Source organism: Schistocerca serialis, chromosome 9 (genome assembly GCF_023864345.2).
Source record: "Schistocerca serialis cubense isolate TAMUIC-IGC-003099 chromosome 9, iqSchSeri2.2, whole genome shotgun sequence".
Lineage (NCBI taxonomy): Eukaryota > Metazoa > Arthropoda > Insecta > Orthoptera > Acrididae > Schistocerca > Schistocerca serialis.
The window spans coordinates 40,252,863-40,277,486 of NC_064646.1; the positions used below are offsets into that span (position 1 = coordinate 40,252,863).

The following is a 24,624-nucleotide window of genomic DNA, read 5'->3' on the forward strand; positions in this document are numbered from 1 at the left end:
TATTCAGAAGTTTTACCTGTGAATATTACAGGCAATATTCAGTAACAGTTTTCTCTTTCCTCTCTCGACGTCTTTATTTTTCAGCGATTTAGCTGTAAAAACTATTGTACATGCCGAATTGCCAGTATCTCAAAATCCGTTCTACAAACCTGCAGAAGTACAATTTCTATTAGCGGCAAAACATGAATAAAACTAATTCAGTACACTCTCCACGAGGATGGAGCGTTCGAGAGACCTAGTTTCAATTCTCGGGCCGGCAATCTAGATATCGGTTTAATGCAGTCATCCAAATCACTCCACGCAAATGACAGCATGGTTCCTTAAAAGGGTCATACCTTCCCCTCTCGCAGGGCGGGGTACCCGCACGGTCTAAGGAGCCTTTTCGCGGCCCGACCGGGTGCCTGCGTCGGAGTTTCCAGTCCTCCCTCGGGCATGGATGTGTGTCTTGTCCATAGATAATTTAGTTTAAGTTAAATTAAGTAGTGCGTAAGCTTAGGGACCGATGGTCTCAGAAGTTTGGTTCCATAAGACCTTGCTACAAATTTCCAATTTTTACCTTCCCCTCCAGCAGTAAGAAATCTGGGCATAGATGCGTCTCTAACTTTCTTAGATGTAAATAGGACGTAAAAAACAAACATCCTTTCTTCCTTCTTGTTGCGTCTGGATATTAAACGAGCAAATCCAAGGGAGTCGGCATTGTGAACAAATGTGTCCGAGACATTACCAAGTCGAGAAGCTGCGGTCAGATTGTGGCGCGTTATGCATTGAGGTGACAAAAGCCGTGGGACATCGTGTCGGACGTCCTTTTGCCCTGAGTAGAGCAGAAACTCGACGTGGCGTGGACTCAACAAGTCGTTGGGAGTCCCCTGCAGAAGTACTGAGCCATGCTGCGTCTATAGCCGTCCGTAATTGCGAAAGTGTTGCTGGGTCAAGATTTTGCTAAGTGACTGACCTCTCGATTATGTTGGAAGGGTCCTGTAGCCACCTTTCATTAGTCCGGTAGCTCATTTTCACTAGTATTTATCTTTCCTTCCTTGTTTCTCTTTTCTCTTTACTCTCATAGTGGTGTGATTGAATGAATGTGGTTGTGTGTCACGTTGCTAGACGGTGGCGTAGTCTGCTGCAGAATGTCTGCGATAGTCGTACAGATTCAGCAGCAGTTGTACAGAATAGCCAACTCGCGTAGTGGTCAAGTAGGAAAAGAGGTTTTCGCTGCTTGTGAGAAATCCACCTGCGTTAGGTTGGTGGCGGAAATGGCATCTTTGGGTTTTCTGGGCCACGAGGAGCGTGGAAGAGGCTGGAGAAGAAGCGGGAAGGCAGTCTGCCGCCGGTACGGGAAGCGTCCACAGCTGTGCTCCGTCGAAGAAGGGTGAGTTGGACTGACCGCGTGGCGCGTTGTTACTTGGCGAGGGGAGAGCTGTTAGCTTTTGGTCTCGCTTTTCAACTCTGAAAGATTGCTTGCCTTGTCGCAGCAAGGAATGCAAAACTTTAGCAGATGTTTCACCTAGTAAATTTCTATAGCAGACTTGGATCCACCGGAAGAGCACCACACAAGGGTGTCCATAAGAAGTGAGCACTCGCTTCTGTATGAATGTCTGTTTGCCTTCAGCTGTGACTGCATAAGCTTTCACCTTTCTAGGTATTTAGAGCTTTGCCTTCTCGTAAATTTTCCTTGCTTTCCGTGTCTTTCGTCCGTGGGGAGCCAATTACGTGGTAGAACATTATAGTTGTTGGGCTACCGGCATCACTAACTGTCCGATCGCATGTTTGTTTTACATAATGTTAACACGATTGTGTGATGTGATATTGTTGGAATTTGGCACTATACCTAGAAATTGTGTCTCCACAAACCACGTGTTATCAGGAATCGTGTACATGCCTCACACCCTTATCCTAAGAATAAATGATTTTATCTACAATTTTCTATTGTGTTCCGAGATTACGTTTTTGCACCTAAGCCACTCACCTCGTAGCTTTCCCGTTAGCACATCCAATGCATTTCCTTATGCACAGGTCCAGTGATTAGTCTCCCCTTGTATTTTATAACAAATGCTTTAGATTAAGTCTTATTTTCAGGTGTGTTGCTGGGAGCTGATCTTCTGCACAGTGTTCTTGCATGTGCTATTTTATTTTAAATATATGATTGTCGTGAACAGTGCATGGGGAACACTATTAATTACATAGTATCCCCTACGAGCGACGTCACAACGCATGATTAGTTGTATGGTTAGAGTCGGCGGCGACCCTACTCTTCCCACGTTAATTTCATAAGCAGTAAGTATTTCCATTCCCAGTAATCAGGAATAACCCGTAGTAACAGGTTAGTTACAATGTTGGGCGATCTGGGTGGTGAAATCATTCGCTCGAACTGTCCAGAATGTCCCTCAAACCAATCGCGGAGAACTGTGGCCCGGTGACACGGCGCGTTGTCATCCACACAAATTGCATCTCTGTTTGGGGACATAAAATCCATGAATGCCTTCATATAGACTCCAAGTAGCCCAACATAACCATTGACAGTCAATGATCGGTTCAGTTGGATCAGAGGATTCAGTCCATTCCAAGTAAACACAGTTCACACCATTATGGAGCACCACAGCTTGCAAAGTGCTTTCTTTGTTGACAACTTAGGACCGTGGCTTCGCGGGGTTTGCGCGACACTCGATCCCTACCATCAGCACTTGCCGACTGATATCTAGACTCATCTGACCAGGCCTCGCCGGCCAAGGTGGCCGAGCGGTTCTAGCCGCTACAGTCTGGAACCTCGCGACCGCTACGGTCGCAGGTTCGAATCCTGCCTCGGGCATGGATGTGTGTGATGTCCTTAGGTTAGTTAGGTTTAAGTAGTTCTAAGTTCTAGGGGACTGATGACCGCAGATGTTAAGTCCCATAGTGCTCAGGGCCATTTGAACCAGTTTTTGACCAGGCCTCCGTTTTCCAGTCGTCTAGGCTCCAACCCATACGATCAGGAGCCCAGGAGAGGCGGTGCAGGCCATGTCGTGCTGTTAGCAGAGGGCACTCGCGTCGGTCGTCTGCTGCCACAGCCCATTAATCCCATATTTCGCTGCTCTGTCCTAACGAATACGTTCGTCGCACTGACAAATTTATTTCTGCTGTTATTTCATGCAGTGTTTTTTGTCTGTTGATACTGGCAACTCTCGACAATTACCGCTGCTCTAGGTCGTTAAGTGAATGCCATCGGCCATTGCAGTGTCCGTTTTGAGAGGTATTGCTTGAAATTTGGTGTTCTCGGAACGCTATTGACTCTGTGGTTGTCGGAATATTGAATTACTGTACAGGGTTATTACAAATGATTGAAGCGATTTCACAGCTCTACAATAACTTTATTATATGAGATATTTTCACAATGCTTTGCACACACATACAAAAACTCAAAAAGTTTTTTTAGACATTCACAAATGTTCGATATGTGCCCCTTCAGTGATTCGGCAGACATCGAGCCGATAATCAAGTTCCTCCCACACTCGGCGCAGCATGTCCCCATCAATGGGTTCGAAAGCATCGTTGATGCGAGCTTGCAGTTCTGGCACTTTTCTTGGTAGAGGAGGTTTAAACACTGAATCTATCACATAACCCCACAGAAAGAAATCGTCGGGAGAGCGTGGAGGCCGTGACATGAATTGCTGATCATGATCTCCACCACGACCGATCCATCGGTTTTCCAATCTCCTGTTTAAGAAATGCCGAACATCGTGATGGAAGTGCGGTGGAGCACCATCCTGTTGGAAGTTGAAGTCGGCGCTGTCGGTCTCCATTTGTGGAATGAGCCAATTTTCCAGCATGTCCAGATACATGTGTCCTGTAACGTTTTTTTCGCAGAAGAAAAAGGGGCCGTAAACTTTAAACTGTGAGATTGCACAAAACACGTTAACTTTTGGTGAATTGCGAATTTGCTGCACGAATGCGTGAGGATTCTCTACCGCCCAGATTCGCACATTGTGTCTGTTCACTTCACCATTAAGAAAAAATGTTGCTTCATCACTGAAAACAAGTTTCGCACTGAACGCATCCTCTTCCATGAGCTGCTGCAACCGCGCCGAAAATTCAAAGCGTACGACTTTGTCATCGGGTGTCAGGGCTTGTAGCAATTGTAAACGGTAAGGCTTCTGCTTTAGCCTTTTCCGTAAGATTTTCCAAACCGTCGGCTGTGGTACGTTTAGCTCCCTGCTTGCTTTATTCGTCGACTTCCGCCGGCTACGCGTGAAACTTGCCCGCACGCGCTCAACCGTTTCTTTGCTCACTGCAGGCCGACCCGTTGATTTCCCCTTACAGAGGCATCCAGAAGCTTTAAACTGCGCATACCATCGCCGAATGGAGTTAGCAGTTGGTGCATCTTTGTTGAACTTCGTCCTGTAGTGTCGTTGCACTGTTATGACTGACTGATGTGAGTGCATTTCAAGCACGACATACGCTTTCTCGGCTCCTGTCGCCATTTTGTCTCACTGCGCTCTCGAGCGCTCTGTCGGCAGAAACCTGAAGTGCGGCTTCAGCCGAACAAAACTTTATGAGTTTTTCTAAGTATCTGTAGTGTGTCGTGACCATATGTCAATGAATGGAGCTACAGTGAATTTATGAAATCGCTTCAATCATTTGTAATAGCCCTGTACTTAACGATTTCCGAGTTATATGTCCCATGCGTTTAGCTCCGACTGCCATTCCGCGTTCAAAGTCTTAATTCCCGTCGTGGGGCGATAATCACGTCGGAGCATCAAAACCGATATAAGGATTAGTGAACACAGTGTTGTCGTAGCGATATTAATTATTGTAATCCCCAAATCCTCGAAAAATAAGCGAAAAATATACCTATTCAAAAAAGCAGATAGAAATTGACTTGACGTCTTCCTGTGAGACAATCTCCACTCATTTCAAATTAATAAGTGTATACAAGATGTGGTTCAAATTCAAAGAAATAGTATCGCGCAGCAACTGAGACATTTATACCAAATAAATTAACAAACGACGGAGCTGATCCTCCTTGGTACACAAAACGGGTTAGAACACTGTTGCAGAAACAAAGAAACAAACATGCCAAATTTAAACACACGCAAAATCCCCAAGGTCGGCGATCCTTTACAGAAGCTCGAAATGTAGGGCAGAGTTCAATGCGAGACGCCTATAACAGTTTCCACAACGAAACTTTCTCTCGAAACCTGGCAGAAAATCCAAAGAGATTCTGGTCGTATGTGAAGTATGCTAGCGGCAAGACACAATAAATGCCTTCTCTGCCCGACAGCAATGGAAATACTATCGAAGACAGTGCTGCCAAAGCAGAGTTACTAAACACAGCCTTCCGAAATGCCTTCACAAAACAAGATGACGTAAATATTCCAGAATTCGAATCAAGAACAGATGCCAACATGAGTAACGTAGAAGTAAATATACTCGGAGTAGTGAAGAAACTCAAATTACTCAATAAAAGCAAGTCTTCTGGTCCAGACTGTATACTAGTTAGGTTCCTTTCACAGTGTGCTGATGCATTAGCTCCATACTTAACAATCATATGCAACCGTTCGTTCGACGAAAGATCCGTACCGAAAGACAGGAAGGTTGCACACGTCACATCAATATTCAAGAAATGTAGTTGGAGAAATCCACTACATTACAGGCCCATATCGTTAACGTCGATATGCAGCAAGATTTTGGAACATATATTGTGTTCGAACATTATGAATTACCTCGAAGAAAATGGTCTATTAACATACAGTCGACATGGGTTTAGAAAACATCGTTCCTGTGAAACACAACTAGCTCTTTATTCACATGAAGTGGTGAGTGCTATTGACAAGGGATTTCAGATCGATTCCGTATTCCTGGATTTCCGGAAGGCTTTTGACACTATACCACACAAGCGGCTCGTAGTGAAATTGCATGCTTATGGAATATCGTCTCACTTATGTGACTGGATTTCCGATTTCGTGTCCGAGAGGTCACAGTTCGTAGTAATTGACGGAAAGTCATCGAATAAAACAGAAGTGTTTCCCGAAGGTAGTGTTATAGGCCCTTTGCTGTTCCTTATCTATATAAACGATCTGGGGGAGAATCTGAGCAGCCGTATTCGGTTGTTTGCAGATGACGCTGTCGTTTATCGACTAATAAAGTCATCAGAAGATCAAAACAAACTGCAAAACGATTTAGAAAAAATATCTGAATCGTGCGAAAAGTGGCAGTTGACCATAAATAACTTAAAGTGTGAGGTCATCCACATGAGTGCTACAAGTAACTCGTTAAACTTCGGTTACACGATAAATTAGTCTAATCTAAAAGCTGTAAATTCAACTAAATACCTAGGTATTACAATTACGAACAACTTAAATTGGAAAGATAACATAGAAAATGTTGTGCGGAAGGCTAACCAAAGGGTGCGTTTTATTGGCAGGACACTTAGAAAATGTAACAGACCTACTAAGGAGACTGCCTACACTACGCTTGTCCGTCCTCTTTTAGAATACTGCTGCGCGGTGTGGGATCCTTACCAGATAGGACTGACGGAGTACATCGAAAAAGTTCAAAGAAAGGCAGCACGTTTTGTATTATCGTGAAATATGGGAGAGAGTGTCACAGAAATAATACAGGATTTGGGCTGGAAATCATTAAAAGAAAGGCGTTTTTCGTTGCAACAGAATCTTCTCACGAAATTCCGATCACCAACTTTCTCCTTCGAATGCGAAAATATTTTGTTGACACCGACTGTCATAGGGAGGAACGATCACGAAGATAAAATAAGGGAAATCAGAGCTCGTACGGGAAGATATAGGTGTTCATTCTTTCCGCGCGCTATACGAGATTGGAATAATAGAGAATTGTGAAGGTGGTTCGATGAAGCCTCTGCCAGGCACTTAAATGTGATTTGCGGAGTATCCATGTAGATGTAGATGTAGAGCCTTCTCACATGAATCACCTGAGTACAAATAACACTTCCACCAATGTACTGTCCTTTTGTACCTCGTGTACACGATACTACAGCCATCTGTATATTTACTTGTCGGTATCCCATGACTTTGGTCACGTCAGTGAATGTTTGTACGTGAGGCCTCGCGCCCTATAGGGCAGTGTGTAGGTGAGTACACTTCCAGCAACGTAATGGCACAAGGACTTTTTTTTAAAAAGAAAAACAAAAGAAGGGCCGGTTTCGACATGACATAATCGACCAACCCGTTGTGACCGGTACTTCGCATACTTTTATCCTGTCTTCCATTCTCGACCAGCGTTCACGCCCCAGCGCGACGCAAACGCGTTCTAGAAGTGGGCCGCATGCGATGGTTTTGGGACCGCTGGCACACAGCGCCTGTTACCATATACGGCAAGTGAAACTAACACTGCAACTGCATTCGAATTCCACCCTGACACATGAGTCAACAGTAAAATATTTAGCTGGTGACATTTTGGCGGTGCACGCGGCACCGACTTTCCCGGTTTCGATCTTCGGGCTCGCACGACGTTGTCGGCTTGTTACAGGGTGTCTGTCCACCTTCTGTACGAGCTACACGAGTACACACCGGATGCGCACGCGTCGTGTGTCCTGCTACAAGCAGAGTCCGGCCTGCGCTTGTGCTATGTCCTGTGTCCTACACACGGACTACTTCTCTGAAGACAAAATGAGCAACAATGAAGTTAGTGACCCCAATCGTCGATTCGAATTCCTGCACGACAGACGATAATAACGGAAATGAGGATAAACCTACCGTACCGTCGAATTACGGGACAGTAGATAAGGGAAGAAGTATCAGCTGAATTCCTCTTCTCCCGTATCCGGATCCACCTATTACACCTTCCCTTCCCAGTACTTAGCAACGTAGTTTGCTTTGTCATTGACTTTCAAAATATGTCTTTAGTGCATGTTATAGACATATCTGGACAAATCAGTCTGTGGTCCAAGTCCTGTATTGCTCCGCATTCACACCTATCGCTATCACTGTAACCCCATTTAAATAGGTTTGATTTGCACCCAGTTACTCCAGTGCGCAGCCGGTTTAATGACCTCCAAGTTGTAAAAGGTAGTTGAAATCCTGCAGATCCTTCCTCAAGTAGGTCCATTGTGGAGTGTGGCACCATTTCTTCCCAAAGAGATAGCCGCCTTGCGACGGGCTTGGTGGCGAGCTCTTCAGTACTTTCAATGAAACTCCTGCGGGATTTCAGCGGGACACGTTGTTTTCGGTGCATATGCATCGGATGTCGAGGATCATTCTTTTGTTTTGATCTTTCGATCTCGGCGGCTACTTGTCTGCGGATAGTGGGTGGTGCTATGCCTATGATGGGCTAAATGATGTCTGTGGGAGTTGGTTTGAGGCATCCTGTGGCAATACGTACAGTGTCGTTTACGGCGACGTCAACTTGCTTAGTCTGAGCGGAGTTCCTCCAAACTGGCGCCGCATATTCCGCTGCTGAGATACTCGGCACCAGACCCATGGTGCGCAAAACATGTGGTTGAGCTCCCCACGATGAACCTGTTAGCTTCCGCAGTACGTTGTTCCTGGCACAGACCTTTTTTTTAGTGTTGTGACAGTGCTGCTTAAAAGTAAGTGCTCTGTCCAGTGTTACTCCCAGGTATTTTGGGCTGTTTGTATGTTTCAGCTCTTTGGCTTGTTTGCTCCTAAGATGGAAGGCGGATACTTGAGATTTACTGGGGTTTGGTTTGAGATTATTGCCGTCGTAATAGGTAGCAAGTTCTGTTAAGGCTCCTGTGAGATTCTCCTCCACTTGTTCAAAGGTTTTATCCTGAGTGGCCACTGCTGCATCATCAGCATATATGAACATTCGTGTCTGGTGGCTGATGGGAAGATCATTGGTATAGATGTTAAATAATATCGGAGCCCAGACACTACCCTGTGCAAGTCCATTTTTCTGTGTCCTCCATCGGCTGCTTTTAGATTGTAAGGTTACATAGTAGCGTCTGTTCTGTAGCATGCATTGCACGAACACAGAAAGGGTGTAGTCCCTAGTGACATTATACACTTTCTGGGTAAGCAACTTATGGTTAACATATGCAGCACTGAGATCCAGGAATGCGACCCCAGTTACTTCTCCTCTCTGTTAGCCGTCTTCGTTGTACTGTGTGAGATTAAGTATCTGGCCACAGCATGATTTTCCTGGTCGAAATCCAGCTTGTTCGTTAATGAGGGCTTTGTCCACACAATCAGCTATGCGTTTGAGGATCATTCGCTCCAGCACTTTAAATAAATGACAAAGCAGTGAGACAGACCGGAAATTTTTAGCTTCAGTGGGGTCTTTCCCTGGTTTTAATAACGCAATACCCCAAGCTTTCCTCCACAGTTTAGGAATTTGCATTGTTGTGATACAGTTATTCATTAGCTCTAGGATCCATGCTTGTACTCCCGGTCCAAAATGTTTAATTTGCTCAGATCTCAGATCGTCGAGGCCAGAGACCTTATTGTTTTTCAAATCGTTGATGGCATCTTGTAGCTCCTGAATGAAGAACGGGCGAGCTAGGAAGCTAATCTCGTCGTTCAATTTTCTTTTAATTTTGCCCGTCCTGATCTTCCTTTTAGTTTTTCCGTTCATGAGTAGTTGGTGAGCCATCTGATCAGGTGTAACTTCACTGTAATTTGGTTGTGGTTCTGTTGGGTCGTTGCTGAGAGTTTTGACCAGTTTCCATGCCTTCCTACTGCTGTGCTTCATGTCCGTCTCTTGTAGGAGGTTGCACCACTTTTCCTTTCTCGCTTCGGAGACACCAGACATCAGTACCTCACCTGCCTGGATCGTTTCCTCTGAGAAGGGGTCCTTATTGTACAGTTCCTCATACTTTTTCACAGCTTCCTTGCTGCTACCATTGAGTCCAGCGATATACTGTGTGCGGCACCCTCTAGGTATGCGCCGTCGAGAGATTTTCTTGACAAGGTCTATAAAAGTTTCATATGATTGTATCTCTGGTTTAATTTCCAAGATCTCCTTATCAAGGTCCTCTGTGCAAAGTTCCCAATGAGCTTTTTTGAAATTGAAGCGTCTCTTGAAGGGCATTACATCTGATTTGATTACTGCAGTAATGCAGCAAGTTATTGCTCTGTGTTGCGATCTTGGAATTGGGTCCTCGATTTGCTTTACAGTTTACACGGATACCTTTTCGGAGACAAGGATGTTATCTGGATTATATCCTCGTTTCCATCTTCGGCTGTTAAATGATGCAGGCAACTTTGGGTCATGTATCAATTTCAGCTGAATGGGAAAGTAATTTATCCGAGACACTGATGTAGGAAACGCTACGGCATTCGCCTAATGTGATGTCGGCACAACTTGGAGAAGCCGACACTAGCGCAGTTGGATTTGTACCCTGACGAACGCTTCAAAATCCAAGCTTGTGCTTCGCCTAATTTAATCGCCTCCGCTTGTAAAATGCCTTGTAGGTCACGTGGCTCTTGCAGAGCAGCCTTATCTTCTGCCTGCCGCTCGCACGAGCAAGACTCTAAATCACCGCCTAGTTTTATCTTCGGGTCAACAGGCACACGCAGACAATGACGATTGCAAACTCGCTGCAAGGCCGGTCAGGTGCTCGTGACTAAAAGGATAAAAGTTACTTACGCAGGAGAAATATCAAGCAACAAGAGTTGCACTGTGACGCTACTGTGAGAGTCGATACGAGAGCAGCGACTTGTTGCAGGCTGAAGAACGCTTACAGCACCGCCTAGACGCAGGAACACATCATGAAGGCACAATGAAAACACAACAACCGATAAAACGTGCTGACGGAGGACTGCAAGTTGCTTATGGATATGCCAGCAATTTTCTTTTCTCCGTTCCTTCCTTCCGTTAATCCTTTGTTATCTTTCTTACTTTTGTAATATAGCGGAGATGCTTAGTCGCAGAGAGGCACAACAAAAAGACTATCACACAATTAGCTTTCGGCCGACAAGGACTTTGTCAGAATTAGACAACATACACACACGCACATACTCACGCAAACGCAACTCACACACACACATGACCGCAGACTCCGGCAGCTGGAGCCAGACATTGTTACATTTCATCGTGGATTTTCCATTGTTGCATTTTGTAAAAGTTTAGTAAATTCCCTTCTCGTGTTGTAATACAGTTATCTATTTCTTCCTGTCCAAAACATTCCTGTGCTGGAAACATTTTCTAGTATAGTCAACGTTTACAACAGCTCGCATATTTGTTTTCCATTTGTCTGCTCCACCCACCGCCAACACACTACGACTTCGTTTTGAATCCGCTGTCCGTTAACTGATCCCCGCTGTTGTTACGGATTTCTTACGCCGTCTGTGACTCTCCCAACATCATCAGCTAAATTTAAATTTTCAATTTTGTAACACGACATATTAATTCTTTCTTTCGCTATATAAATGAGAAGCCCAAAATTGTGTGTGCTCTACAACATTAATTTATCTAGTTAACCGATTTTTTCCTTGCAAGGCCATTATAAGACTATAATTAACTATTGTCATCAAAGGGGATACTGTGCTGCTAAACAGCATTGAAAAATATATCAAACATGGAGAGTGTGATGCAAAGACAGATTAAACGACATTTGACAGTGTAATAGAAAGACAACACAAAATGTTAAACAGTAAATAAAAGTGCTGCGCGGGTTTAGCGGAGAGCTCTAAGGCGCTGCAGTCATGGACTGTGCGGCTGGTCCCGGCGGAGGTTCGAGTCCTCCCTCGGGTATATGGGTGTGTGTGTTTGTCCTTAGGATAATTTATGTGAAGCAGTGTCTAAGCTTAGAGACTGATGACCTTAGCAGTTAAGTCCCATAAGATTTCACACACATTTGAACATTTGAAATAAATGTGAATGGAACACACCAGCAAGCAGTGAGACTAAACATCGAAAAACTGTGTGTGTCTGTGTACGTGAATGTTGCGTAATAGGAGGTCGACAACGTGAAACAATTACACTCAACAGAAGAGAACATGAGAGTGTGATAAAACAATTTAACTGCTTTTCTAAAAATTAAATTGAACTGACAATATCAGTAAAATCAGACATATGCAAAACTATTGGATAACAGCTTAGGAAGTTACTATATAGAAAGAGATGACGACACTGAGTTAAATATATAAAGTAGTTGGAAATTCGTAAGTTAAACTGTATACCAGTATGTTCGAAGAACTGTACTTACTGCAGGGAAGACATATGTTCTATCCCACTTTGAGAGAACTTGCATTCGCTCGACGATTGCTGCAGATTTTGAGCATATACCTGCTACAGTCTCAGTGAGGTGGCCAAAGAACAATGTGAAATTCCACGTGCTCTTGTAACGTGTGTCAGTCTGCAAGTTTGTTTTTAGGTACTTCATCGTTCTCAGCTAGAAAAGTAGTTTTCGGTACAGGTATTTGATCAACAGTGCATTTCTAGTCATCTCTAGGTAGCCTCCTACATACAATTAGAGTAAAAATTAACAGATGTTTAACCAACACAACACTACACGATTACTCTGCTGCTGCCTTAGAAAAATTGTTACATATTTTAACGGAGAATTCTTACCATCTATGTGGAAAAACACAGTTCACTAAATGGATTTGTACTGGTTTAAGCAACAGTTTTGGTAACCTACATACATGCATGTTTAGACACTTCTGGCTCTTGTCTGTATACGAGGCATACACGTCACGAGAGTAATAAAAATATGCAGCTGAGATGTTGCATAACGTGTTCGTTTCCCGCTGGTGAAAGAAACTACGTGATGGCGAGTGTATAAACGGTAAACGAAAGCAAGTGGATAAACGGAAAAAGAGGGGCAAACTCGATTGTGTGAGGCTTCGATTGCAGTACGCGGAAATTTTGGAACAAGGTGCTGTCCAGTTTATTCATCAGAAAATAAAAAAGTAGCTGCAACGGATGTGACTGCGAGGGAGTCGCTAGTAGGGCGCGAAGTGAAAAAGCGTTGGCTGAACTGGAAATCGAAGTGAGCGTTTGGCGTCATTGGCCGTGATGCCTCTTTACGGGGCAGGTCCGGCCGCCTTGGTGCAGGTCTTATTACATGCGACCTGCGCGCCGGATGGGGATGAAATGATGGTAAAGACAACACAACACCCAGTCCCTGAGTGGAGAAAATCACCGACCCAGCCGAGTATCGAACCCAGGCCCGTAGGACGGCAATGCGTCACGCTGACCACTCAGCTATCTTTATTTTTTATTTTTTTTTGATCTCATTTTGTTCGCTATTGATCGTTGCGTCTGGTCGGGGCGGACGTCATAAGACATCTGTTGAAATTCGTTGATGATCGATTAACTCAGTTTTTTTATTACAGAGGCACGCAACCCTCTGACCGAACAGCTATCGGAGCAGACGTTAGCTGAAATATGCACACACCGCAACTTGACGTTCCCAGCACTCGCCATGCGTCCACAGTGTGGTACCCAATGTCACTCCAATCTTTTTTTCTCTTTGAAATCAAATCAGTTAAAGGCACTGTTATAATTGCAAGCACACCTCTCATAACACAAATTACAGCCCGTGCGCGAATAACACCTGCCTCGTTCAGTAGACTCGTTCGTAGGCCCAAGTGCATGTGAAATGGACACGAGGAATCTCAGCGCCACTTGTCCTAGCGGCCTCTTACGTAATGACAGGCGGTGACGTCTGTTTTGAGTCTCCGAACTCACGAGTCGCAGTGCTCGCGAGTGTGTGATAAGGCGTCCTCCGGCTGTGTTAACGCGCCCTTATCGCAATGTGGACACCATATAAAAGTTACGCGCCTCTAGCCGAGTATCAGTGGCCCAGTGACCCGGCGCGCTAAATATGCCCGAGCAGAGTCGCTTGCTGTAGGCACACACACACAGACGCTACGGAGGTGGGTTGATTGTCCTAAAAAGTATGCCTACGATTGTCCAGTTTGGTGTAATTGCGTCAGTTGTCAAATGATATGTTTTGCATGTAGTTGATTGATATACAGGGCTAATACAAATGATTGAAGCGATTTCATAAATTCATTGTAGCTCCATTCATTGACATATGGTCACGACACATTACAGATACGTAGAAAAACTCATAAAGTTTTGTTCGGCTGAAGCCGCACTTCAGGTTTCTGCCGACAGAGCGCTCGACAGCGCAGTGAGACAAAATGGCGACAGGAGCCGAGAAAGCACTCACATCAGTCAGTCATAACAGTGCAACGACACTTCAGGACGAAGTTCAACAAAGATCCACCAACTGCTAACTCCATTCGGCGATGGTATGCGCAGTTTAAAGCTTCTGGATGCCTCTGTAAGGGGAAATCAACAGGTCGGCCTGCAGTGAGCGCCGAGTGTGGGAGGAACTTGATTATCGGCTTGATGTCTGCCGAATCACTAAAGGGGCACATATCGAACATTTGTGAATGCTTAAAAAAACTTTTTGAGTTTTTGTATGTGTGTGCAAAGCATTGTGAAATTATCTCAAATAATAAAGTTATTGTAGAGCTGTGAAATCGCTTCAATAATTTGTAATTACCCTGTATATGTGTGTGTGTGTGTGTCTGTGTCTGTGTTTGTGATGCAGACTTTGTACAGTGAACAACCACGTGCATATCTATTTCTTGAACAGTTTTGGTACTGATTATTTTTTTATATGTTTGTGTACACTGTCATATGCTCTGCCCACGCCGAGGTGGACAGTTGCTGTTGCAGCGTGTTTGTGGATCAAAAGGACACTTATTTCCGAAGATTATCCAAGATAATGTGTAAGTAGGCTGCTTAGGTTTTTTTTTTTTTATTGGTAACGCCACCTAGCGCCTTGTATGAAAATCACTGAATGTGCTGTGTGCAGTCTGAGGCTGGTCGGCATTGTTGCAATATTCGCCATTGTATTGTTGGGTTGTTGGCTGTTAACAGCGCGTAGCATTGCGCAGTTGGAGGTGAGCCGCCAGCAGTGTTGGATGTGGGGAGAGAGATGGCGGAATTTTGAGAGCGGACGATGTGGACGTGTGTGTATCAGAAAGAGTAAATTTGTAATATTCGATATCATGGACTGATATATATATATATTATGACTTTTGAACACTATTAAGGTAAATACATTGTTTGCTCTCTATCAAAATCTTTCATTTGCTAACTACGCCTATCAGTAGTTAGTGCCTTCAGTAGTTTGAATCTTTTATTTAGCTGGCAGAAGTGGCGCTCGCTGTATTGCAGTAGTTCGAGTAACGAAGATTTTTGTGAGGTAAGTGATTTGTGAAAGGTATAGGTTAATTTAGCCAGGGCCATTCTTTTGTAGGGATTATTCAAAGTCAGATTGCGTTGCGCTAAAAAATATTGTGTGTCAGTTTAGTGTTGATCAGAATAGGTAAAGAGCGAAATGCGAAATGTCTGAGTACGTTCAGTTCTGCTCAGCTGTTTGAAAATCAAATAATGTAAGAAATTTATCAGCACAGTAATTCAATAATTTTTCTAAGGGGACGTCTCATAAATGTTATATTTCATTCCTTGAAAAGCGTATGTGTATGGCATGAAATGTTTATGTACACGAGAATATGGTTCCATTTTTTGACGTGTTCTTTGCAACAGGGGTAAGAGTAAATATTGAAGGTACTCAGTAATGTTGAATGTGGGGTGTAAGAAAATGGACTGTGTACATAGTCATAGGTGGTGACGCCAAATAAATAGGGGCATGTTTTAGAAGAGTATCTTTGTGTCACAGATTATCATCACTAATCCGATGTGGCTATTTGTCCACCTCGCTCTGATCAAGACACATTCGGCACCTTCATCATACAACATTAGTGTATGGAGTATGGCCTGTAATATGTATCGCTGATGATAACTTTCACATCGCATAACTAGGACATTGAGGAAAGCTTGTAGTGGAAGGCGACGCTACAGATCTAGGGTTGGGTTCTGATAACAGAACATTCTTTAAATGACCGTATTCAGGGTACACACATACATCTCTCGTTGAGGGGTCGGGAACAGACTACGGAATGGAACAATGACCGGAATTACTATATAAAGCAGCAATGGAGCATCGACTCAGTTGTCTGACTCGATTGCCGGCCAGTGGTGGCCGAGCGGTTCTAGGCCCTACAGTCTGGAACCGCGCGACCGCTACGGTCGCAGGTTCGAATCCTCCCTCGGGCATGGTTGTGTGTGATGTCCTTAGGTTAGTTAGGTTTAAGTAGTTCTAAGTTCTACGGGACGTTCCCATAGTGCTCAGAGCCATTTGAACCATTTTTTGTCTGACTCGATTCGTGATTTCGGGTGGAAACGTCGTACGTAGTTCGTAAAAACTATCGGAAAGTCACCCAGTAAAACGGAACTGATATCTGGATTCCACAAAGAGGTCTTATGTGCTCTCTACTGTTCCAAATGTAACTAAGTAGTTTAGGGATAATCTGAGCACACATTAGGTTCTTTGCGGATGGTGTTCTCAATTACTACCTAGTAAAGTCATCAGAACATCAAAACCAATTGCAAAATAATTTAGACATCTGTATGCTGCGAATGGTGGCAATTGGCCCTAAATACTGAAAAGTGTGAAATCGTCCACAGGAGCACTGAAAGGAATCCGTTAAAGCTCGGTTACACGATAAACCACACGAATCTAAACTCTCTCAATTCAACCAAATACCTAGGCATAGCAGTTATGAACAACTTAAATTGGAACGATCACATAGACAATACTGTGGGGAAGGTGAACCAAAGATTGCCTTTTATTGGCAGAACACTTGGAAAACGCGACGTATCCACTGAACAGACTGGTCCCGCGCTACACTTGTGCGTTCTCTGCTAGAGTGCTGCTGTGCATTGTGGGATCTTAAACAGGTAAGTTTGGCGGAGAACATGGAAAAAGTTGAAAGACGGGCAGCCCGTTTTGTATTATCACGAAACAGGGGAGAGACTGTCACGGATATGACACGCGAGTTGGGGTGGCAGTTATAAAAACAAAAGCGGTTTTTCGTTGCGGAAAGATCTTTTCACGAAGTTTCAGTTTCCGATTGAACGTGAAAAAAAAGGGAGAAGTGGTCATCATAACGAAATGAGAGGAATCAGATCTCGCACGGAAAGATTTAAGTATTCGTTTTTCCTCGCGCACTGTTCGAAAGTGAGATGGTAGAGAAAAAGTGTGGACGTGGTTCGACGATCCTGCGTCAGGCAATAAAGTATGAATTTCAAAGTAGTCATGCAAATGTGAGTAGTAGAAGACAAGGGAGAAATGGCGTAGGTAAGACGTTCGTTGTACCATTCAAACACAAAGTGAGGAAAAAGACGGCGTTAATTTCTAACTAACCCTGTAGGCCCTACAACGAATCTATTCAGAAACCAAGGAGGGAAGGTATGGGCGAATAATATGTGTCACTACAAACTGTTACAAATTTCGAACTGGACAATGGAGATAAATTCCATACTCAAGTAGGTATTCATACCGAATGAAGGTTCACGTACTGAAAGAGGAATAACAGCGTAATGCAATAGCTAACGAAAAAAAAAAAGCTTGGTCATATCTTAACAAAGACAATTCGTCCATCTCCAGAATCCACAAGTATCTTAGCATTCAAAAAAATAAATAAATAAAGGGCTATGATACGACGAAGAACGATAAAGGGCTATGATGCGACGAAGAACGATCGCGGAGGTCGCATGCAATTTAATACTCGATTGTTTGAGGGGAAGTTCAGTCCCACACTGGCAACACGTGCGGGGTCCAGGGAATAATGGTCTGAAATCTCATTAAGCAACGTTAACTACGATGGAATAAACGTAGCACACCTTGCGAGAAATCACACATTGAATTTAATAAGGAATCAGCTCGTGGATACCTAGGCACACGTTGTATTATAGGTCCGCCTGGCCGTCTTTCAGAGGTAGCAAACCACATCGTGCCAACTTACTATCTGCACTCACAAAACGGTAAAAAGAACAAAAAAGGACCCAGCTAATACTCCCTAACGTAGGACAGCTGAAAGAGATATATGAAACACCTTTAAGAATTAATAACCCACATTGCAATACCGAAATCCAGAAATCAACTAAACATCTCGAGAGTGCATGACCTACCGAAAAGTAAGTGTGCTCCGTGCTCACTCACCGTTTGGACGGTAACGGGGGAGGGCATATGAAGTGCCGTTGGTGAGGTTAGACCAATTCCACTCCTTGAATGCGCCAGAACTACGGATATAAAACTACCATAAGTTATCGTGGAGCGTAGACTAGCGAAGTTTTCCTACTGGCTTTGGTAAGTTAAGGTCGTCCCCACATTACCTGTACATTTGGTGTGTTGCATACCTGTCAGGCACTACCTCATACCGGCCACGTTCTACACACATGCGATTATTGACTTACTACATTCCCCTAAAAGCAGAAAGTGATGAACCATCGAGAAACTGAGTGAGAATATATAAAGGGTTGGCTAACCTATGGAACATTTTTGTTCTATCCGTAGCTATCCTCCTGTCTGTTACTTAAAAGTAGACAATATTTATAGCAAAATTAAAACTCAAAATTTAATTCAGGTTTTATTCGAAAATTGTTGGTTTGTAACGTGAAAGAGAGGGATTTTTAGAAAGAAAATAAAGAAAACACTATTTTCTCAAGAAAATGGTGAAATACAATAATCGCAAAACGCTGCTATATCAGTCATCAATACTTCATTGAACTTATATACAACGTGTTTTTGTTATTGATAAACAACTTTCGCATTTATGAATAACAGGAAACTCTTACCTTTGATCATGAAAAACGTTCTGTTGAGTGCAAAAGACTATAAAACTGTCCTTGCATCAAAAGTAATTGCCTTGGTTCCATAAAAGTGCAGAAGCTACGCGATCAAATAATTATTATTACTTAGAAAATGCAATTTGTATGATGTAAGCACATAAAATGCACAATGGATTAACATTGAATGTTGTGTGGCTCTAATTACGTGCAAAAGAAAGCACGAAACAAAAAAACAAAGAAAACTCGTCGGTTCCCACTTTCCTTCTTACATATTCATTTACGTTTCTTTTCCTACCAACGTTACCAATACTGCAGATAATTCTACGATTTACTACATAGTTTATGTAATGTACCAGACCAACCTCTCTGCTATGTCCCTTCATTAGCTGAGTTGGCGGGTTTCATACACCTTAGTGCAGATCTAGCTTGCACTTGGTAATTCTGAAATAAAATCACTCATTCTGCACAATCACCCATTCATAAAACCAATCAGCAGAAAGGTGTGAAAAGACGCTATGAGAACACAAACAACTCTTTATAACAGCTTGTCTTTCCTCCAGAGACTTGGTGTCGTCTTAGCTAAGTAGTAAGTGGAGTTAAATCTCTCGTGTGTCCATACTTGCAGCCCTCATTTTTGTGAAACGGCTCTGATTGGCCCGTTTCAATGTGACCAATAGCTCTAGTACAAAATCTTCAACCGGATAAATCGGTCTGAGGTCGAAACTGTTATCTGGCGATTCAGATTAAGCAAGGGGGACGATGGTGAAAATGTTGTCATTCAAAAAAGCGTTAAGTATTGTGTGATACACAAGTCATGCAACTTTGCGTACGCAGAGACGAGGAGAAATTCCAGTGCCTATGCAGGCAGCGTAATCATCATGAATGCCGCTGTTTGTCGCTGATTTGCCTCATACTCTATGCCCGTATGTGATCCCTTTCGAATGGATGTGCCAAACGAGTTAGACATGTCTAGGTAGATATAAAAAGTAGAAGACGAAGAAAAAAAGAAACGCTTGATAGGACTACTCGTACGAGCATCAAATTCGTGGTACGCTGGCGTAATACGAATACGAGCAAAAGTTCAAGGTCCTCACTCATGGCCGGCCGCTGTGACCGAGCGGCTCTAGGCATTTCAGTCGGGAACCGCGCTGCTGCTACGGTCGCAGGTTCGAATCCTGCCTCGGGCATGGATGTGTGTGATGTCCTATGGTTAGTTAGGTTTAAGTAGTTCTAAGTTCTAGCGGACTGATGACCTCAGATGTTAAGTCCCATATTACTCAGAGCCATTTGTACCATTTGAGCTCCCATTGTACTGCGTGCCAACTTCCCCTCCATGTTCACCCGCGTTTGTAGCACCTTCCTAGCTGTGTTCGAAAGGTGTTTACATCAAGAGCCTAAAGTGACATCGGGGTACTTTAGCTTACCGTTGTACTTGACTATGCCACGACAGCCAAACCGTAGGTGGACCTTTGCTGATGCTAGGCGATTGGAGAGGTGGAAAATACATACTTCTGTTTTATAGAAACTGGGTCTAAGTCCCTATATCTTAAAATATTCGTAAAGTTTAGTGAGGCTGTTTGTTAGGTGTTATTCACATTCAGAAAGTTCTAAGTCTAGGTGACCGATGACCTCTGATGTTAAGTCTCATAGTGCTTAGAACCATTTGAACCATTTGAACCTCACTCATGGGATCAAAGCTCTGGCCTATTAGTTTTATGTGGAGTTAACACAATCTGTAATGAGTGTATTCATATGTTACGCTATGGAACCAAAGACCAAATTGGGGATATTTTCTATCTCGCCGGTTGCACATTTCACCGTTGGTGCTGAGAACGCAACTGGCATCTGAGCATTAGTATGTGTACGAGGTGTGATCAAAAAGGAACGGAGTTTTTTACTTTCATTGGCTTTGTACATTCGATTTTTAAATTTTTGTTAGCTTGTTCATACACATTTTCCTGACATGTGTTTGCATTTCAGCTGTTTTGAATATTGAGTGTATTGTTGACAATCGAAAAGGTTATGCTTGTTTTCGAGCGCTCGGCGTATTTTTAATTTCGAAAAATGTGGATCAAAGAATTTGCATTAAATTTTGCGTGGAAAACGGAATAAACTGCAGCGGTACATTCGACAGGTTGACTTTAGCTTTTGGCTGATATACTACGAATAAAAATGGGTCAAATGGCTCTGAGCACTACGGGACTCAACTGCTGTGGTCATAAGTCCCCTAGAACTTAGAACTACTTAAACCTAACTAACCTAAGGACATCACACGCATCCATGCCCGAGGCAGGATTCGAACCTGCGACCGTAGCGGTCGTGTGGTTCCAGACTGTAGCGCCTTTAACCACTCGGCCACTCCGGCCGGCTCCTACGAATAACACAATAGTTTATGAATGATGCAAATGATGAGGGTCGAGAAGGCGTTGAAGACGACGACTGACCTGGACGCCCTAGCACGTCAATTACTGATGACAGTGTTGAGGATGCAAACAAGAAGGTTCTGGAAAACCGCCGAAAAAATGGTTCAAATGGCTCTGAGCACTGTGGGACTTAACATCTGAGGTCATGAGTCCCCTAGAACTTAGGACTACTTAAACCTAAGTAACCTAAGGCCATCGCACACATTCATTCCACGAAGCAGGATTCGAACCAGCGACCGTAGCAGGAGCACGGTTACGGACTGAAGTGCCTAGAACCGCTCGGCCACAGCGGCCGGCGAAAACCGCCGAATCACCATCATAGAGCATAATGATGTCACAGCCTTTGGCTCATAGCAAGCAACTTTTTTGGTTGTGCAAGCCGCTTCTGCTGTATTTAGTCCACTATCGGATCACAACCGGTTTTGTGTCTCTAAAAGCGACGTGTTCATGTGAACATCTGTATAACAGTAAATCGAGAAGGAATAACAGCCTCAGATATACACTGACCCATTGGTAGGAGACAATAAATGAAAAACTATTAAGACCTAATTTTGGGGCAGAATGAAAAACCAAGAAGTGGTTGCCACAAAATGGATGGATATTCTACCTGGGGCAAACCCGTCAAGTAGAAGGCTATTGACGGAAAAGCAAAACCTGAAAACCGCATTTAACGCTTTTACGGTCTGTACTCAATCGCGAACATGGTACGCAGCCGCTTGCGTTGGCCATACTGAAGGCAGAGAAGTAAACAGCTTACCCGTAGACGGCTCGAGCATGCGCTGATGCTGCGCGGGCTCCACCGAATGATTGGTGGTCTTTTGTGGGATACGCAAATGATAACAAGGAATATTGGGTAAAAAAGTACAAAAAATTTTTTTTAAAAGCAATCTGTAGAATATGATAGCGACAGTTGACATAAAGCCCATAAGTTATGCTAAAGTTTGTGTAACATCATATGCATATGTTACGGTAACTCAACAGATCTGAGCTCTGATTGTGGAGAAGGAAATTGACCGTGCCCTTTTAAAGGAACCATGCCGGCATTTGCCTGGAGCGATTTAGAGAAATCGCGAAAAGCGTAAATCTGGATGGCTGGACACAGATCTGAACCGTTGTCCTCCCGAATGCGAGTCCAGTGTGCGAAACACTGCGCCCCCTCGCTCAGCCATGTTATGTTGGGTACAGTATACTGTTGGCCACAGGAGTACCTCGACACCATGTAGGCAGTTCCTAGAGACACACTCTTTGTGTGGACGAGCGTTGTCCTGTTGAAAAATGCCAGCAATATAATGTCACATGAAGGGTTATGCATGACGTCCACAACATAGCATTGCTCATAGATCCCACAGGAACCCCCAGCCATGAGCTGAAATCACACCCAATGACTCCCGACACCACAACGCCAACTGTATCATCCCTCTGTCTGTCCAAAAAATCGGGAGGATGGCCGCTGTCCTCGTGTCTTCATCATACTCGGCATTGACGGCCATCGTAGGTAGCGGCGTACGCTTGGGACGGTAGAACTGGCTGCCGCCAGCCTACGACCAGTGGTGTGGCGCGAGACAGAATGTTGCAGGAGTCCATTACTTGTTCTCAGATGGCAGGCTCTGGTGTCACGGGGTTATGATGTGCTTAGCGGACAATGCGGCGATGCAATTTCTCAAACGGGCACAATCAAGTGTGGGGTGCCGCAAGGTTCGTCTTGGGTCCTCTGCTGTTCTTAATATATATTAATGACTTGCCATGCTATATTCACGAAGATGCAAAGCTGGTACTTTTTGCCGATGATACAAGTATAGCTGTCACACGCGACAGACAAGAATTAACTGGTGAAATTGTAAACGATGTTTTTCAGAAAATCATTAAGTGGTTCTCTGCAAATGGGCTCTCATTAAACTTTGACAAAACACAGTATATACAGTTCCACACAGTAAATGGAATGACCCCATTAATAAATATAGACTTCGATCAGAAATCGGTAGCTAAGGTAGGATATTCAATATCTCTAGGTGTATGCATTGATGAGGGGTTGAACTGGAAAAACACACTGAGGATCTGCTGAAACGTTTGACTTATGCTATTAGGGTCATTGCAAATTTTGGCGATATACATCTCAGTAAATTAGCTTACCACGCCTATTTTCATTCTCTGCTTTCGTATGGCATCATATTCTGGGGTAACTCATCACTGAGTAAAAGAGTGTTCATTGCACAAAAGCGTGTAATCAGAATAATTGCTGGAGCTCATCCAAGATCATCCAGCAGACACTTATTTAAAGAGCCAGAAATCTTCACTGTAGCCTCACAATATATATATATTCACTTATGAAATTAGTTGTTAACAATCCGAACTAATTCAAAAGTAATAGCATTGTACATGGCTACAACACTAGGAGAAAGGATGATCTTCACTACTCAAGGTCAAATCTAACTTTAGTTCAGAAGGGGGTAAATGATGCTGCCACAAAAGTCTTTGGTCACTTACCTAATAGCATCAAAAGTCTGACAGATAGTCATATAGCATTTAAAAGGAAATTAAAAGAATTTCTTATTGGCAACCCCTTCTACTCATTAGATGAATTTTTGGATATAGTAAGTGGGAAATTTCCCAACCCCCCCCCCTCAAAAAAAATTAAAAATTATGAATATTGAGTGTCATGTAATATTTTGTGTAATGTAATATCTTGTATAGACACCTTTTATTAACCTGACACGTTCGACATCATTTCGAAGTGTCGTATTCAAGATCTATGGAACTAGTGCTAATCTAATCTAATCTAATCCCTTGTGGTCGTCAGACGTCGATCGGTACCTGGTGGCCGACTATGCCTGCGCTCATGTTCACATGCGGTCCAAGATAAGGTCACTGTCACACCTGGACATTGCCAGATTCTACCAGCTGGCCAAATGGAGATGTACAGTGAGACCCCTTTTGAACTCTGTCAAGTGTTGATAACGATGTCTCGCATTAGTAGTTTGTGTCTTTCACATTGATCACTCAACATCTGACGCTGTTCACACTCGCTAAGAACCCTAACAGGCCTTGTAATAGCACTAATTTGCACATGTACGCCATTCTATCTGTCACAGACAATAGTACCTTTAATCATTCACACACACACCGATGCTGTGCACATGTACGAAGTTACACTGTCCTCTGTGTAGTTAATTTTTTTTTTTCCGGGCAGTATATATTGTCTCCATACATGTATGGAGTGTGGCTATGTATGGAAATGAAACATGGACGATAAATAGCTTGTACAAGAAGAGAATTGAAGCTTTCGAAATGTGGTGCTGCAGAAGAATGCTGAAGATTAGATGGGTAGATCACATAACTAATGAGGAGGTACTGAATAGGACTGAGGAGAAGAGGAGTTTGTGGCGCAACTTGAGTAGGAGAAGGGATCGGTTGGTAGGACATGTTCTGAGGCATCAAGGAATCACCAATTTAGTATTGGAGGGCAGCGTGGAGGGTAAAAGTCGTAGAGGGAGGCCAAGAGATGAATACACTAAGCAGATTCAGAAGGATGTAGGCTGCAGTACGTACTGGGAGATGAAGAAGCTTGCACAGGATA

At 43.6% G+C, this 24,624-nt stretch overlaps 1 protein-coding gene across 3 annotated transcripts in view; it reads left to right on the plus strand.

The window, feature by feature from the left end:
• The window catches only part of LOC126419840 (UDP-glycosyltransferase UGT5-like), a 279,967-nt gene that overhangs the window by 212,123 nt on the left and 43,220 nt on the right, over window positions 1–24,624 (plus strand). Inside the window, exon 1 of one of the 3 annotated variants that reach the window (XM_050087089.1) lies at window positions 13,725–13,790. The exons of the other annotated variants lie outside the window; for them this stretch is intronic. The gene's annotated coding sequence lies outside the window, so the exon portion shown is untranslated. Of the gene's footprint in view, window positions 1–13,724; window positions 13,791–24,624 lie in introns of those variants that run through there. 3 annotated transcript variants of the gene reach the window in all.